Source organism: Canis lupus, chromosome 35, assembly GCF_011100685.1.
Source record: "Canis lupus familiaris isolate Mischka breed German Shepherd chromosome 35, alternate assembly UU_Cfam_GSD_1.0, whole genome shotgun sequence".
NCBI lineage: Eukaryota > Metazoa > Chordata > Mammalia > Carnivora > Canidae > Canis > Canis lupus.
This window is the reverse complement of record NC_049256.1, coordinates 16944619-16963586: the sequence shown is the minus strand read 5'-3', so window position 1 is coordinate 16963586 and position 18968 is coordinate 16944619. Positions and strand designations below refer to the sequence as shown.

General features: G+C 44.3%; 1 protein-coding gene across 12 annotated transcripts in view; it reads left to right on the top strand.

Annotated features, from left to right (window-relative positions):
* ATXN1 (ataxin 1) overlaps positions 1-18968 on the top strand; it is a 406723-nt gene that overhangs the window by 200153 nt on the left and 187602 nt on the right. For 11 of the 12 annotated variants that reach the window (XM_038584226.1, XM_038584222.1, XM_038584214.1 and 8 more), the window contains one exon: positions 15214-15274. The exons of the other annotated variant lie outside the window; for it this stretch is intronic. The gene's annotated coding sequence lies outside the window, so the exon portion shown is untranslated. The remainder of the gene's footprint in view (positions 1-15213; positions 15275-18968) is intronic. 12 annotated transcript variants of the gene reach the window in all.

Below are 18968 nucleotides of genomic sequence, written 5' to 3'. Positions count from 1 at the left end.
AAAGATGTTTAATACTACAAGAAAAGAGAGGAAGTAAGCGCAGTGATAAAAATCTGCATGTGAAAAACCCTTATTTGAAAAAGGAGAAGTGGACTGCACAGTTAACCATACATTTAATCTGGATAAACACATTAGTCTTGCAAGTAAGAGTTTCTGTCTGCTAACATCGCCGCTGTGGGTGACCGGGCCTCATGACACAGGAATATGTGCAGGTCTTAAATGAGCAGGTTTTGGACGGTCGGGCAGGTGAAGGGCAGTTTGGGAATGGGGTGGATCGGGTTCATTACTTTGGAATCATTAGTAATGATGAATTGTTTTGGCGTTTGTCTATAATAGCAAATGCTTGTGTATATACAGGACGTACTTTGTGCCAGTACCCTTGCGAGTGCTTTCTTTTCTTTTTCTTTTTTTTTTTTTTTTTACATATTAACCCTTTAATCTTTACCACGATCGTTCTGTAAATTGTGTGTCTGAGAACAGTGAGCTTAAGCAATAGGTCCAGCATCTTCAGACCAGAGTTGGTGCCCTGACCACCTACCTATGCCTTTTTACTGTCATGGGGAATCAGGGTCTTGGAGATGGCAGAGAAACAGGGAATTATTGTCCTCGATGGGCATGTGTCTTGTGCAGGTCTAAGGAATTTAACGATTCCCAAGGGTTTTCACCAAATGTACATCTGGCAAGTTGCCAGGAAGCTCACCATGGTCAAGTTGGGAGGCTGTGGTACAGACTCTGCACATTACTCCTGAGAAGACTCTTTCTCCCAGGCATGTCTATTTTTGGCCTGGATCCTGGCTCTGTTCTGATTAGTGTGTATTTCCAATCCATGGCTCCTCTTGCATGGGAGCCCTTGTCAGAGGGTAAAGAGAGAGCCAGCTCTGGCCCATGGTGACATCACCTGGCAGGACAGAAACACTTGTTTTCTATGGCTGTTGGGGAAGCTGTTGATTTGCAGAGTAGGAGGGCAGGATAGCCCTCTAGATGGCCTTTTTTTTTTTTTTTTAAGATTTTATTTATTCATGAGACACATACAGAGAGGGGCAGAGACAGAGGCAGAGGGAGAAGCAGGCTCCCTGCAAGGAGCCTGCTGCAGGACTTGATCCTAGGCCCCCAAGATCAATACCTGAGCCGAAAGCAGACGTTCAACCAATGAGCCATCCAGGTGTTCCTGGACGGCTTTAATATTTGCCGGTGCTAATGAATTTGTCAAGCATCTAACCTCAGGACAGTGCACCCCTAAAATGCTCCAGAATGAGATTTAAAAAAAATGATTTTTATTTATTTATTCATGACAGACACAGAGAGAGAGAGAGAGAGAGAGAGAGATATGCAGGGACACAGGCAGAGGGAGAAGCAGGCTCCATGCAGGGAACCTGATGTGGGACTCGATCCTGGGTCTCCAGGATCACACCCTGGCTGAAGGCAGTGCTAAACCGCTGGGCCACTGGGGCTGCCCCAGAATGAGATTTTTAATTCTTACAAAACATATAACAGTCTGATACTGGAATCAGACGAGGCACTTTTTTTTTTTTTTTCTAAATCATTTAATTAACATCTATTTCAGGAAAAACTTCTTGTTAAGCAAACAAAAAATGGCCCTACAGGAGCTGAGACCAAGTAGAAATTGAAGGAGAGTGGTAAATGAGCAAGGTCATGAAAATTATCAAAGAAATAAATATATTTTAACTGTGCCATGTAACTGAGATGTTTATTGACTGGAGCAATAATGATGTATTTTTGATCTGTGATAAGTACAACTGTTGAAATCCCTCCAAGGCGCCAAAGTGATTGGAAGGTCCATGTGGAGTATAAGGCTCTGCAGAGCCTAAAGCTCATATTATATACAAAATTTGCTAATTAGTAAACATGGGCCTCAGGTCTGTTACTTAACAGCCTACTTGTCACACATTAGCTGGCAAAACTGCTGTCTTTGACTGTGGGACGTTTGGAGAAAATCACACCCCGGGCTAAAGGTGGCGCTAAACTGCTGAGCCACTGGGGCTGCCCTCACTAACATTATTTAAACTCCTTTGTGCCTCAGTGTTTCTATCCGTACAAGGGGAATAGTAGAATCTAGCTCATTAGCTTGATGGGAAGGCTAAGTGAGTTAATATTTGTAAAGTCATTGGCATGAACTGTGTACTCTATGATGTTAATTATTGTTATGGTTATTGATGATTTCAACACTGTGTGGTGAAACTGGCGCTGTAGAGCAAGTCCTTTTTTTTTAAATTTTATTTATTTATTAATGAGACAGAGATACAGGCAGAGGGAGAAGCAGGCTCCTTGTGAGGAGCCTGATGGGGGACTCAATCCCAGAACCCCAGGATCATGACCTGAGCTAAAGGCAGACGCTCAACCCCTGAGCCACCCACGTGCCCCTGTAGGGCAGGTTCTTCACGAAGGTGTCAGGTGTGTTGTTTTTGGTCCTCAGCATTGAAGTGCCTTGTAATTCAGATTCTGGTTGTGCCACTTGCTAGCCGTGTGTCACCCTGAGTAACCCACCCGAACTGCCTCTCCTTCATTTTTCTCACCAGGACCGGGAATAATAGCCTTACTACTTGGTTCTCTTGGGTTGTTGTGAGGACTAATGAAGTTCAAACTTGTAAAAGTCTTGGAACAATTCAATGTGAGTTTCCACTTGAATCCCACCAGTTAAGGACTGTTGTCTTGGGCAAAATAGATCTCTGTTGTGTCCATCTGTAAAATGGGCATGAAGCCATATCACAGCATTGTGGGATAAAGCAAAATAACCTAGATCAGTCACTTAACAGAGTGTTTGGCAGAATTTAGTACTAGTAGTAGTCGTAGTGGTAGCTAAAGTCCCTACTTCACTGACATTTCTTTGGCTTTCACCTGGCATCCCTTTTCTCTCCCCGGGTCCCTTTAGGAAACCACATCATATAAGCCAGCACGTCTCCTTCGGCTCCTCTGCACATGACGGTTTCTCTGACTTGTTTTTGATGCCCTTGACACGTCTGAGGAGTACTGATCAGTCTTGTGGAATGTCCCTCCATTGGGGTTTTTCCTATGTTTTTGTTATGATTAGAAAAACTCCAGTGGAGGGACATGCTACAGGATGACTGATGAATATTGCTCAAAGTTGGGAGATTGCCATTTGTCTCACGTACTGTCCGGATCGAGGGCGCACGCTGTTGCTGTGACTTCCCTTGGCTATCTCGCACTTGATCGCCGGGCTGGGGTGGTGTTTGTCAGGTTGTCGACACTTTACAGTTACTCCTTTCACACGCCCCCATCTTCGGAAAGAACCCTCATCTAAGGAGTGGGGAGCTGTGTCCGCCTCCCTGCGGCCTAAGCATCTACACAGATTATTCAGAATTCTTTTTTTTTATTATTCAGAATTCTTATACATGGGAGATCGATCTGTTCTTCCCCCACTTACCTATTTATACAGTCATTTCTTGATGTCTGTGTGAACTCGTGGGTATTTATTTTGTACTTTTGATTATAATCCAGTACATTGCTATTTTTTTAAAAGATTTTATTTTATGTATTTATTCATGAAAGACCCAGAGAGAGAGGCAGAGACACAGGCAGAGGGAGAAGCAGGCTCCCTGGGGGGAGCCCAATGTGGGACTCAATCCCGGGACCCCAGGATCACAACTTGAGCCACCAGGCATCCCGAGTACATTGCTGTTTACATTGTTATACTTCCAGTTTGGGCCACTGGCAGTGCTTTCAAGAATATTAGGGGTATCGTCTCCTGTTGTCCCTCTGATCTGCTCCCCCATCGTTGTGTCTTTGTTAGTGAGCATTTCCTTCGTGCTCCTCTCGACTCTCCCTTGCCCCAGTCTTGGAATTGGGCCATTTCTCCAGGTAGCCCTGACTCCTTTTCTTGAGGAATGGTGTTAGGGACCTAGTTCTGGGCACAGGGCGGATGCAGGAATTTGATGCCCAACAAATATTAGTTCCCACCCTACTTTTGTGGGAGTTTGGCGCGCACAGGCGTGAGCAGCTGGTGAGCGAACTCACTGGAGCTGCCTGGACAGAAGTCAGCCCCACCAGTCAAGCCAGTTCAGGCCGGGTCAGACTCTGCCCTATGCTTAGCGCTGTGAGAACTTCCCTGCCCCCATGGAGCCCGGCCCTCTGGAATCCCAAGAGAGGTCAGTAGACTATATAGGGGTGCTGTAGAAATTCAGCATAGAGAAGAGCTAGCAATAGAGCAGTCAGAGAAGGCTTTTTTTTTTTTTTTAAGGTTTTATTTATTTTTTTCATGAGAGACACAGAGAGAGGCAGAGACACAGGCAGAGGGAGAAGCAGGCTCCCTGTGGGGACTCGGTCCCAGAACCCTGGGATCACTGCCTGAGCCAAAGGCAGATGCTTAACCACTGAGCCACCCGGGAGTCCCGGAGAAGGCTTTTTACATGACATTGGACTTGAGTGTGGTTTACTCCTGATGACGAGACTAAAAAATAAAAATAAAAAAATACAATGTGGTAGTGGGAACAGATATCTTCTGGTGGATAGGAAGAGGCCTGATTACCGATTGACTTTCACTTCGGGGGGTTATCTTAGGTATGAATCAGAGGGGTCCGGTTGCTTGATCTTGGTGGGATGAGGGAGATGGGTTTTGGCCAGTGGTGGGTTGCAGCCAGCTTGCACCGGCTCTCACAAGCCAACTGTTCAATTTTGAGGAATTTGGAGAGCAGGTTGGCATCATTGCTAGCTTGAAATCGGCCATGGTGGGAATGTTTATACTAGAGACATCTGCAAACACTACAAATCAGGACTCCTCTCTCCCCTCCAGCTAGTCATTGAACATTTTTCTGCATGCTGCTGGCTTTAGCTGTCTGAAAGTGTGGTATAAACTCTTCCCCTGTATTTCCTTTTTTCCTCTAGCAGTTTTTTTTTTTCATATACATGTTTTTGTTCAATACTGTGAATTCTCTGACAAAAGCTGTCAAAAATGGTTATAATAGATGTATGTGCCCTCCAATGAAAACTACACGTTCTTATATGTTGATTAAAATTCTGATAGCCAGGGCAGCCCGGGTGGTTCAGCGGTTTAGCACAGCCCTCGGCCCAGGGCATGATCCTGGAGACCTGGGATCGAGTCCTACATCAGGCTCCCAGCATGGAGCCTGCTTCTCCCTCTGCCTGTGTCTCTTCCTCTCTGTTTCTCACGAAAAAATAAATAAAACCTTTAAAAAATATAAAATAAAATTCTGATAGCCAGAAAACATTGCAGTCAACTGGGATATATGGACACTCTGATGACCATCCTGGTTAACTGAGTTGGAAATGGCACAACCTTCTGCCTCGTTGGCCATGGGGGAAGACCTGTCATCACCTACAGGTAATCACCAATGTCATATATCAGCTGTGCAGTCTTCAGACTGTTCTCCTCTCGTAGGGCTGGGCTGGCTTGGAGGTATCTTCCCTATTTCTTAACAAAAATAAATGACAAGCGGTGGTATCCTTTGCCTGCAGCTGAGAAACCATGACTCCGCATCATTCTGCTTGTCATCGGTAATGCAGCCCTAGATTAGCTTGACTTTTGCAAGGATGATACCTGAGTAATCCACGGAATAATGCTAAAGAAAGACAGTTTTCATGAGGTCACCTCTTAGGCATGCTGTATGGTATGAAGGGTTATGCAGAATTAGATTCAGAGGAGCTTACATTTCACGCTAGTCAACTAATGGTGGTCACATGTGTGTGTGACCAAAGAGAGCAAGGTTAGGGAGAGAGAGACTTACTCTTACTTAGAAATGGTGAGTTTTTCACCATGATCCTAAAAGATAGAGTCACTTTGCCTTAATTATAGGGATTTCCTTTACTTTTCCTTGTGCCTTCCATCGGGTAGGTAAACTTCCCTAACTTTTATTCCTACCTATAATTGACTTTCCTCCTGAACCACTGTCAAATGGAATCTTGGGGGAAATAGCACTCAGAGAGAATATTGCAGGCTTCCTGGCCATATCACCAATCTGTGCAGAATTCACACTGAGTCTTACTCTCTTTTAGTCCAAATGATTCCTAGATGTGAAGGCTCTCAGATTTTAACTGATTTCCTAGAACCCTCCATTTCCTTAACTGCCTCCCATAAATCAGCCATCTCAAGCAAGAGTGACTTGGATGGCGTTGGGATATCCTGGTCTAAATAGATCACTTGAAAAGCTCCCACAGAGGAGCAAGTGTTCACAAAGCTGTTTTTTTGTTTTTTTTTTTTAATTGTGGGAAAATGTATGTAACACAGAAGTTGCTATTTTTTTAAGGTTTTATTTCTATATTTTGAGAAAGAGAAAGAGAGAGAGAGTACAAATGGAGATTAGAAGCAGATGGAGAGGGCAGCCCTGGTGGCTTAGCAGTTTAATGCTGCCTTCAGCCCAGGGCATGATCCTGGAGACCCGGGATCGAGTCCCACATCAGTCTCCCTGCACGGAGCCTGTTTCTCCCTCTGCCTGTGTCTCTCCCTCTCTCTCTCTCTCTCTCTCTGTGTCTCTACTAAATAAATAAAATCTTAAAAAAAAAAAAAAAAAGCAGATAGAGAGGGAGAAGCAGGCTCCTCGCTGAGCAGGGAGCCCTACATGGGGCTTGACCCCAGGACCCGGGGATCACAATCTGAACCAAAGGCTAAAGCTTAACTGACTGAACTCCCCTCGGCACTCCTAGAATTTACTATTTTTAAGTATACAGCTCACTGACATTAAGTACATTCACATGGTGGTGCAACCATCACCACCATCCATCTCCAGAAATGTTTTACATCCTCTCAAACTGAAACCCCATTCTCATGAAGCACTAACTCCCCATACCCCCTCCCCCTAGCCTCTGGCAGCCACTTTCTCTTTCTGTGGATTTTCCTCCTCTGTACCCCCAAAGAGGTGGACTCATGCAGTATTTGTCTTTTTGTGACTGGCTTACTTCACTTAGCAAATGTCCTCAGGGCTCTGTATGCCGCAGCATGTACCTGAGCTTGCGTCCTCTTTAAGGCTGAATAATATTCCATCTTGTCCATCTACCATATTTCGTTTAGTCACCCTTGAGTTACGTCTTCCACCTTTTGGGTTTTGTGCGGAGTGCCACTGGGGACCTGGGTGAATGCAGACATATGTTGAACTCCCTGCTTTCACTTCTTTGGGGTATATACCCAGAAGTGGAATTGCTGGACCATATAATCATTTTACATTTCAGTTTTTGAAGGATCACCACGCTGTTCTTCCGCAGCAGCCGCATACCATTGTGCATTCCCACCAGCAGGCGTGAGGGTGGCAATGGTTCCATGTCCTGGCCAACATAGTGTGTCATTTTCTGTTCTCATTGTTTTGCATTTGCCGTTGTTTGTAAATAGCCAAATAGCCATCCTCTTGGGTGTGAACAATCTCACTGTGGCTTTGATTTGCATTCTGCTCACGATGAGTGAGGTTGAGCAACTTTTGAAGTGCCTGTTGGCCATTTGTGTATCTTCTTCGGAAGGATGTCAATTCAAGACCTTTGCCCAGTTTTTAGTCAGGTGGTTTGTTTCTTGTGGTTGCACTGGTGTCCTCTTGATTCTGGGCAGTGCGCTACTTCAAGAAGCCACAGAATGTTTGTCTGGTGTTCTGTGGGGCTGCCTGACCTCTTTGCACATACGTAATGCAGAGATGAATGCACAGAGACTTGCCACTCTGTAAAACTCTGTGTCGGAAGGAAAGATCTGCCCTTGCTGTTGTGGGGAGGTTTAATGGACACTGCAAAACTAAGTCACTCCCTGCTTTTGGATATTACCATCTTAACTCTGTACTAATATTAACCTTAAAAATAAAACTTTAATGGGCACCTGGGTGGAGTATCAGTGGTTGAGCGTCTGCCTTTGGCTCAGGTCATGATCCCGAGGTCCTGGGATCGAGTCCTCCATCGGGTTCCCCGCAGGGAGCCTGCTTCTCCCTCTGCCTGTGTCTCTGTCTCTCTCTCTGTATCTCTCATGAATAAGTACATAAAGTCTTTAAAAAAAAAAACCTTGCAGTTATCTCTCAGCAAAAATGGGTTTATTCAGGAATAGCAAAGAATCACTATTTGGGACATGGAAGCTACAGCAAAACACAGTCAAGTCCAACAAAGAAGAGGAACGTTACTTTATGGAAAAGGAGGAATTTGAAAGGAGTTGTTTGGAGAGAAAATCTGTTGGAGAAGAGCAAGAGGGGATCCCTGGGTGGCGCAGCGGTTTGGCGCCTGCCTTTGGCCCAGGGCGCGATCCCGGAGACCCGGGATCGAATCCCACATCGGGTTCCCGGTGCATGGAGCCTGCTTCTCCCTCTGCCTGTGTCTCTGCCTCTCTCTCTCTCTCTCTCTGTGACTATCATAAATAAATAAAAATTTAAAAAAAATTAAAAAAAAAAAGAGCAAGAGTTCAGGGTGATGACCGTTTCTCAACTGGCTGAGTTGCAGGGGTGGTGGAATTACAGAATTTGCGATGTACATCTTTCCCTGTTGGGACCTATAACTGATGATTCTTTTCTGCTGAAGAGTCTTGCCTAGGGGTCTATAATTGGCAATTTTCCTATGATTGATGTTGAGTGGTGCAGCTCCCCTTTCCTGCCTCCCCTTTTAGTCTCCCAAGTCCACTCTAATGAGGTTTCCTTTATTAATTTCCACAGAAACAAAAATGTAATCTGTTTTGGGGAAAAGCAGGAAGCAGAGATTATATCTTACCATTTCCCAGTATAATGATATTCTGGACCAGGGGTGGACAGACTCTGGCCTGTGGGTCAAATCCCCCACCCCCACCTGTTTTGGAAAATAAAGTTTTATTGGAACACAGCCATGCGCATTGCGATTAGCACTGTCTGTGGCTTCCGTGGTGCTACAGTGGAGGAGCTGGGTGCCTGTGATGGAGATCATCAGGCCCACAAAGCCTAAAACGTTTGCTATCTGGCCCCTTTCCTGAAAAAGTTTGCCAGCCCTTGGCTGTTGTAGACATTTAAAAGGTACCCTTTTTAAAACTCTTATATATAATCTAACAATGTTCACTGCCGACTGTTCGCTCTACAGTGAGCACTTTGAGAACTATAAAGCTCACATAGATGCGAGTATGATAGCTTTTAAGTAGTTATTGAACTCCAGCTTTGCGACCAAAATTGTGTCCTCTAGGCCTTTGTTATTTGATGGGGGCAGTAGCTTTTGCATCTAGCACCACCTGTGCTGGCCAGATGTGAGAGAGACGTGTCTGGCACAGGCTGCACATTTACAGCCCTACTCCCTAACTCTGGCCTTTCCCCTGTGCTATTTCCTGTTGATACCGAACTTCGGTGAAGTAGCTGTGCCCTTTCACGCCAGTGAGAGGAGTTGTACTGCAGGGGCATGGCCCGAAAGTGTGGAGCATAAAAAACTTGCTGCCTTTTACCCTAAAAATAGCATCCTGCTTCTCTTACTCCTCCCTCCGAGTCAGAGATGCAGCTTTGCCAAGGCAGTGATTGCCAATTTTGGAATTCTGAGTTACCGTCGGTTTGCTGATTTTGTTTCGCCTTCTGTTTAGCCTTTTGGCCGTTCATACAATAAATTTATGCTGCCTGCTTGAAGGATTGTTGAGGTTTATGGACATTGCCTTTGAAAAGTCTACGTGGTGTATTTTGGCAATTCAAAACTTATTAAACATAAGTTAAACATTGACTATTCAAGAATATTAAACATATATTACCTTATTTCATTGTAGATAACACCCTTTGAGACCACTGGAAATCCTACACACACACACAGACACACAGATACCCGAGAAATCATCAAACCAGGAGTGACATCTACCTGAAGAGATTTTCTTACACAGAGCATAGAGCACTCATTTTATATCATCCAAATAGGATCCCAATCATGGATGAACCTGCTTACATTTTGCCACGGTATAATATTTATCTAAAGGCAAAATAGAGTCCTTGTCCCATTTCATGACTCTTACTGCCCCAACTGAGATGTGCCAGTGAAGTGCTAGGCATTGGTCGTAGTAGTGCTGATATATTGAAAATTTTATGATCCTTTTACTTTATTTTTGGAGAAGGAAAGTTGACCTCTTTTTTCCTTTGATAATCTAATAATCAGTATTTCTCTTCCAGATCTGGTACTCTAACCTCCAGTGATTTTAATTACTCTCCTTGGAAACCACTCTCCAGATACTATCTCCCTCTTCAGTTACAGGCTTTGCTGTTGAGGTTAGATCTCTTGGGATGGTCTTTTTGTAGATGATTTAATACAGTCGATATGAGGGCAGTATTTTTTTTAATATTTGTATATATTTTTTACTCCCTAAGAACAGTTCTCTACTAAATTTTTGTATGTGTTTACCATTATCTTTCCAATTTGAAGACAAGTTTTGGAATTCAGATCCTGCTCTTTGAAGTACTGGTGACTTCTCAGAACAACTTGGGGTCATTCATGTTTTCAGTAAGCATGCCTTCTTATTTACGGTCCAATGAGAATTCATTCATTTCTGCATATTTTGAATGTCTGCCATATACGCTGGGCACTGGGCTAGGGGTTGGGAAGACAGAAATAAATGATGTCAATTCCAGGCTCTCAGAGCTGGGCTGCGATCGGGGAATGTGTACCCACAAAAATGTACAACGGAAGACGGAAAGTGCTCCTTGTAGAAGTATGTATGACATGCGATATTAAGTCTGGGGAATTTGTAAAGTTACTTAAATGTTTAAATTGAGTTAGACTGTGGATAAATTTATCAGATGAGAAACACATAGATATTATTTTTTTACTCTGAAGTAATAAATGGAAAAACTGAATGAAATAAAAGACATCTTTTGTAACCAATGATCCCCAGCAAGGCCAATGCTCTTGCATCCTTATTGTTGCTGCACATTCTTTGTGTTTGGGTCATTAACATTGCGTTGAGGTCAGATCAGAGTGTGTTCCATCTGCCACGCTTTGATAAGTAAAGTAAAATGCTGATGGAGATCATTTAAGATCGTCTCTATGCTGTTGATTGCATGCTTGTGGCTCATAATCAGAATGATGCAAAGTAATTGTTAGACCAACTTGCCAAGGCTACATTTTGTGTCGTTGCAACTGTCAGCACTTTAATCCTGCTGTTCTGCTGGAGAATGCTTGCCTAGCACCTGTTGGACGATTTAATGCCATGCTCGGCCCGGAATGTCCTGGATAACTTTTGTTCGGGCATCCTTGCTTGCTACTCCCATACAACAACCTGCAAAGGGAGTATCTGCTTATTTGGTGAAAGCAAGTGCTCTTTTTTTGTGCATTTGACAGAATGCTATGTATTGCAGCTTTCTTATAAAAATCTATATGCAGGGTGCCAGGGCGCTCATCTCTTTTCTCTTTGGCTGTGAAACCCAGTCAAACCTCACTTTGAATTTTTGCTTTATCAGTTACTGGTTATGCAACTTCGGTCAGGTTGCTTGTCTTGAACCTTGTTTTCCTCTTATGAGCAATGAGGCTAATATGTCTTATTTTACAGAGAGTTTGTGAGGAGAAGAGATGACAGATGAAATCTTGTTGCCACACAATAGCCACTCAGTACATGCTAGTAGCTAATATTAAGGAGTCCAGTGCGGTTACCCAGGATGATACTACATGATTATACAATGATAAGGCAAAAATTTCCCAAGTCAGTAGTCCAAAAAATGTAAGTGTGGAATACATGGTGTCAGCACAGTTTTCCTGGCCAGGTCATATCTTGGCTGGGCACACCATTGGACAGAGATGCTAGGATTTAAACCACAATTTTCCATGGCTCTACAGGTCTTCTATAAAGAATGTGTACTGGGCCAACCCATGTGCACTGTCAGAAGATATGAAGGACCCTTCAAAAGCAAATTTACTTATTTATTTTTTTTATACAGAATATGTACTAGGCCAACCCATGTGCACTGTCAAAAGATACGAAGGACCCTTCAAAAGCAAATTTAAAGAGAGAGGTGCATCATTTGGCTTTGTATAGAAGAGACATTGCATAGCACACTCCACAGCCTGCCCATCTGGTTCTTTCTCATGGAGGAAGCATTGACCACCAGAAGAGTTTTAAGCAAAGCAAAATGTCCTTTCCTATAAGAAGTTCAGTGTCGGATCTAGGGACAGCTCCCTCACTCCTGAATTGTACCATCAGAGGAGATCTGTGAAGAGTAGCCCAGTTCGGTTTCTGTGACATACAGTCCCTGGTGTGAGTTGTTGAGATATTTCTCTGATTCTACCCAGTGCTAACATTTAAGGTCTGTGTTCTTACCTCCTAATGCTGACTATTCCACGTGGGCCAAAGAGAGCAGCAGAAGTCTCTTCCAAGAGACTGAGTGACTCCTCAGACTGTCACTTCCCCTGAAACTTGAATCCCCTGGGCGAGGGGTCAATTTTCAGGGAACTTTTGTTGGAAGGTAGCATGCGAGGGGGTTATCACCTGTCCATTTGCTGTTTCAGAAATCAAACTTAACATTTCTCTCCATTGTTTCTCCACTTTTGGTCCCTATGGGATTTTCCAGTCAGTAGCTGATATGGCATTTCTCTGACGCCACAGTTATGTCCTACCTTTCTCTGCTGCTCCCTGCTTGTCCAAGCAGTGTTGGTAATACTTAGAAAGGGTTAATTACATTCCTAACTGGAGGAGGAATTAGCCCCACACTCTTTGCAGGTTGTGGGGATACATTCACTCCCTCAGCCTCCCCCCCACCCAAAGTGGTATTTTCCTGAAATGTTGCTAGTCAGTCACATTTTGAGGTACGGCACGATTTTCTCAATCGAGGATAAGGTTGTGTCGTGCAACTCAAGCAAAACTGTATCACATATGTGTTAGCAAATCAACCATTCCCTTCGAGAAGGGAACTAGATTAGAAATACTGAGGCTGCACAAACATTCTACCTCTTATGTTTTCTAATATGGCAAATCCCGATTTTTTTTTTTAGGTTTTTTAAAGTTTGTGTAATGCAATGATAATTTTTTAAATTGCTCAAGACTCTACAATTTTCAGTTTACCTTTCTATCATTAAGTAACTTTGTTCCGTGATCACACTGAACACAGGACACTCCTGTAACTTCACACTTAGGACTTCATAGCTCGAGTGTTGGCATCTCTAGCTACCATTAGCCCTAGGCTTTAATATGTTGTCCTCTTCCAATATATTGGAAGCTCAGTGAATATTGTCATTTGTGATACTGCCTGTGGTGTTAATGCCAGTTTGTATTCTAAGGGACACCCATACAAACCAATAGTTGTTTTTGTTGTTGTTGTTGTTGTTAAGATTTCTGATATTTATTTCACTTTGCCTTCTTCAGTCTTGACAAAAATGTAAAAGAAAACCATGTGCTATCATGTGGTCATTTCTCAAAAACCTGGGGCACGTTGGTAGACTCTGTAAATTCAACAACTGTTTATTTAGTGGTTCATTCTTTCAATGAAGGAGTCTTGCAGTTCTTTAAGAATTAGGACAGAGGAGCACCTGGCTGGCTCATTCAGTAGAGCATGTGACTGTTGACCTTGGGGTTGTGAGTTCCAACCCCATGTTGGGTGTAGAGATGACTTAAAAAATAAAGTCTTTAAAAGAAAAGAATGATGATGGAGATGGATTTACTGATATTAAAAGAGGTTTGTAATATAACAAGTAAGATATTATCAGACTGCAAAGCAGTATGAATTACATACAATATGTAACATCATTGTATATCACAAATAAATTATATGTATGTATGCAATTTTATTTATATAAGTACACGTATAATAATAAACTCTGTGTACCTGACTGTAGGAGAGAAACCAGAGCCATATACACCAAAATGTTCGTAGGGATTATTGGTGGGGCTTGCTGACTTGTCTTCTTTGGATTGCTTCCTCATGTGTATCATCTAATTGTTCACAGTAGATGTTTTGCTGTGCTCTCATTTGACTCATCTACTTTTGAGGGGTTAGGGAAAAAGAGAAGACAATACAGGTACTCACAATCTCACAAGTTATGAAATTATAAAAATCCCTCCTGTGTATTCTGGATTCATGCAGACCTAGAAACATTTTGTGCCACATGGCATGAGAGCTTTTTCTTTCCCCAAGTCTCTCCTATGGGTCAAGCACCCGAAATAAGAATGTGAAACTGATACGACGTGGGTATTCGTATTGCCATTGAAGAAAGCGTTTTGAGAGTTTATATCTTGAGTGCCACCACTGGATGTGCACCTGAGCTGAGATGCAGACTTGGGTCTGAAATTTAGCATTTCTGATCTTTGTGGTTCTTACTGTAGACATCTTGCTGCCGTTAGGATGAAAGGTTAATGTCTGTGCGCAGATTATAAAGTGTTGCTTTAAAAAGGTGCTCAGAGACTGTACCAGCATGTACCGTCTTTTGCTCCTGTGTTGTTACCCTGTAAGTGTTTTCACTGAGACTGTGAATTTCTCAGGAGGCAGAACCACATCAAGTGGTCTTCTTACAGCCCGCGTAGACTTAATCCCGAATGCTCTGGGATCATGTGAAGTTTGCCAGTCTCTGGAGCTATACCAGCTCCGCCTCACATCCCCTCCTAAACCTGCAAAGGCGTCTTTAAAACAGTCTCTGGAAATTTTTAAAAACTTGGATCTTGAGCTGAGTTCCTTCTGTGATGTAGATTACACAATCTGTTGCTGTCACCCCCTTATCTCTCTTTGTCTTTCAGGCTTCCGCTTCCAACATTCACATCATCTCTGTTCTTTCCCACACTTGATCCCAAACACCGTGGCTCCTCACGGGATTACTCAGTCGGCATGATACGTGGCCCCTGGTGCCTCTCTGCCAAGTCCACATTCCCATATGAGCCCTATTACAGATCCCTGTGAGGTTACTGACCTCAGCAGGGTGTGCGTGGAGTTGTCGGTGTACCATTTTGGGGTGGGGAAGGTGAGGAAAGGGCACAGGGCAGTCATGGGGTACGCTGGTTACTTACTAAGGCATCCTCACATGGGGCTGCAGACGCATTTTGAAAGATCCACCTGGTAAATGATTTCCCAGACCAGGCTATATACCCTCCTTTGTCATAAGGTTCTTGTATTTTGTAATCAAGGAATCATGCACAGGATTACTTTTCTACATATTAAATGTTCAAAGCTCTGTTTTCAAAATTCATGCAGTTGGCCAAGCAATTGCAAGTCTAACCATCCATCAGACATGTACTGTGTGCCTACTAAGTGCCAAAGTGGCCGGGAGCTGGGATTGTTTATAATCGCTAGGGCTGCCTTCCTGTGCTGACCTGAAGTATAGATTTCATGTTGTTTATTTAAAAATCTCTTTCTCTTCCAGTTTTCCAAAGAAATTAGTCCTTCTTCTGGGTGAAAAGAAACCAGTCTGCTGTTTTCATAGGGTGAGTGATCCTTGGACTCTTCTATTTTTTTTACGTTATCTTTTATGTCTTTTATATATATCATTTCATATAAAATATATGTATTTTCACATCAATATTTTATCCATTTCTTGTGATGCTTCAAGAAAAGTGCTTGATAGCTTGCGTTCTCGAGTAGCTTTCTCCCACTTGGAACCAAAATGTTCTTTCTACCCATCACATCTCTTCCCTTCAGAAGGGAAGGTTCCTCTCTTATATTTTTCTGCTGTTTCTTTTTGCTATACACACGTTTTTGCCTCTGATGAATTATTACTGTTGTTCCTCATACCTTGTCCAGCTTGCAGGGAGGATGAGACAGAAAGTTTCTCTTTTTCTTCAGTGACTGATGCACAGAAATATAGCCATGGGCAAGGAGAAACCATCCGTTTTGCTCCTATGACACACTGTCTCGCAAATATCATGACAGAGTAATAGGATGTGAGCATTAGATGGGACTTTAGAGCCCATCTGGCAAAGCCCCTCTGTATGGATGGGGCAGCTGAGGCCCAGAGGGCCTCGTATCACCTGTCTGGGGGCTTCTCTGACAGCAGTGGAGCTGGGATGCTGAGAGGCACTTGACTCCCAGGCACGTACGTGGTGGTCTTCCCTGCTCCCCCCACCCTGCGCAGAGCTGTCTTTTGAGTCCCATTTCTTTCTCAGGATGCAGAGCTGTACGTGATTTGACCTGATAACATCCCTCCACGGCATGCATCAGTGATGCTGTTTAACTAGTTAACTTTCCAGTAATCCTACTTGGCTACTACCAGGAGGGGTGGGTGGAGTGGATGGACCCAGAACACTTCCGTTACAGACCTCCTCTAAGAGAGCATATTTTCCTTTGCGCTTCCCAAACCACTGCATTTGCCAAGTGCCGTGTCACATGCCCAGACAGGGTGGTGCATCTGTTTTGCAGCTAGAAGCCATGCCGCACCTGCAGGTGTGTACTGGCCAGCTGCAGACCCACACGCCCCCACTCGGGACTGTGTGCACCTGCAGAGTCACGCCTAACAGCTTCCGTATGATGCAGTACAAATTTGACCTGCCGTCACAGAGGGTTACAGAGAAGCATTTCTTCATTAAAAAAAAAAAATGTACTGTTTCTTACATGAGAGTGCGTTTGTAGAGCATGAAGGAGGGAAGTGTGAGTCTGATCGTCCGCTGGAATCCTAGAAGGTGGGCTTATCTGCGGTTTTTTTCAAGGATGCCTGTGCTAGAGCTGGCTCTGGATCATGTTCATTTAGTTTGGTGAGCTAAGTGCACTCATTTCCAAAACATTTCATATCACCTGGGGCTGGTCTAAGTATGGTATTGAGAGCCTGTGTCTATTATTTTATCCCACTTGTCAACTTAGTGTATTTTTTAAAATATTTTATTTATTTATTTATTCATCAGAGACACACACAGAGAGAGGCAAAGACATAGGCAGAGGGAGAAGCCGGCTCCCTGCGGGGAGCCCAATGTATTGGGACTCGATCCCAGGATCCCAGGATCACACCGTGAGCCAAAGGCCGATGCTCAACCACTGAGCCACCCAGGAGCCCATGGATTGCTAAGTCACTGGCGGTCGGCCGCTTCCTACTCTGATACAGACCCTCCCCTCCCTAAATGCGTGGTGTGCATGAATGTGTGTTTGGGTGAGCTTTGGGGTTTCCCTTTACTCATCTTATCCAAGAAAAGCCCAAGACATTTATTCCCAGAGCACACCACAGTACGATGTGGGACGTGAGCTCTCCTGCTCTCTGGAGAAGCTCAGCGTCTCTGGAATCAGAAGATTGATAAAGACTAAAAGGACAATTTAGGGCCTCTGCAAGGAGGGAAGGGCCAGATCTCACGTCCTGCTTCGTCCTATTCACTTAGTAAAGAAGAAACTGCTAGAGAGGCCTGAAGCAAGAGAAGTAAAGTCCGGGCCACCTGGATGTGTGCCAGCCACTCAGGGCGACTTTGGTTCCGGCTGGGGTCATGAGTAGTTTGAAGTTGACAGTCAGGAGGCAGCAAGTCATGACCTCCACGTATTCCAGACTGTTTGCTTTTACCAGTTGCAGGGACATTATACACAAACTGAAGCCATGCATTTCTTTCTCTCTCTCCCTTCTTTTTTAAAAAAGATTTTATGTATTTATTTGAGGGAGAGTGAGCACAAGCACGGGGAGAGCCAGAGGGAGAAGGAGACTCCCCACTGAGCAGGGAGCCCAGTGTGGGGCTCGATCCCAGGACCCTGGGATCATGACCTGAGCTGAAGGCAGATGCTTAACTGACTGAGCCACCCAGGTGCCCAGGCCATGCGTTTCTTACTGAAAAAGCAGCTCAGAGACTGCTCCCCAAACTTGGGGTTCGTACCGTGTAGGCCCACATGCCACATGTATGAACGCCTCATAAAACCCGAGTCGCTAGGCTCCATTTCATGGACCGCGGGGGGCTGGAGCCTGGAACAATACTGCTGTTGTTTCTGAGCTAGAACAGCGCTCCCTCGATGGTATCCCTTTAAGGGAAATCTAGGGAAATGCTCTTGCCAGTGATGTGATTTTCTTTGCTAGAGGCCAAGTCGCAATGGCATGTATTGGTTCCATAGCAACATGTCTACGCAGCCAGAAAAAATATAATGACTGTGGCAGCCGGTGTATCCCGGGCAGGACTCGCACAGCCCAGATGCCCCTTTCATTTCTTCCTCCTCCTGGCCGGCCTTACGCCTCCTTCAGAGGGTGAGGACTTTGCAATTGTTACTCACCGTCCCTGCTCTGAACACTGGCTTCCTGTGCCCTTCAGGCTCGGGGCCTGGCAATGTGTGCAGTACAGTTCTGCAGGCCCGATCGTGCCAGCAAAGCTGGCAGGCCCTGCCTGGCTCCGCAGAGGAGAGTCGGTGCAGAGTCTGCGCTTCTCATCATCCCGGTGGCAAAGTCAGGATGGCACGGCGGGCAGAGCACTTCCTGTGCGTTGCGGTGGGTGGCGTTTGATGTCCTTCTCAGAGTTAGGAGACGCTCAGCCACGGTAGGATGCGATCCCGGGGTGCCAGGCACAGGAGGACTGTGCAAAGAGATGCGGGACGCGTGGCTTCTTTTCTAGGAGCTTCTACCAGAAGTGCGGTTTCTGGTGCCAGTTTCTCCAGCGTGTGTAATTGGGATTTTTAACATTTCTCCGATGTTCTCCTGTCTATAAACTCCTCCACGAAACCATTGTAATCACTCTTGATTTCAACAGATGTTCCCTCCCCTCGACTCCTGGAGCATTTTTAAAAAATCTTTGCCGTCTATTTGACATGTGTCTTGTGTTTCCTTTTTTGATCCATAATGCTTTGGGGGCTCTGAGCAGTCTTTCTAGATAAGAGGGTAAGGCATTCAAGGTCAGGGACCATGTATCTTATTCTTTGTCTTGTCTTTTTTTTTTTTTTTTAAATCTCCCTCATGCTCAGCGCTGAGTCCCAGAGATAGTAACCAGGCCATTAATATTTCTTGCCGATAACGTTAGAATCTCATCCTGCCTCAAAAGGAGGTTGTGAAGCAAATGTGTAAATATGTTGAAAATGCCTTTAAATTCTGCAGAGAAAAATTCAAGTGATTCTTTTTCTACCATGGTTTTAAAAAGCTAAGAATGTCTGAAGACCTCACACTTCCTCCTTCTGGCTACTGACCATGACCTGTGTGCTCTAGGTTCAACACTGGCACCAAGCTCATCCCATTCC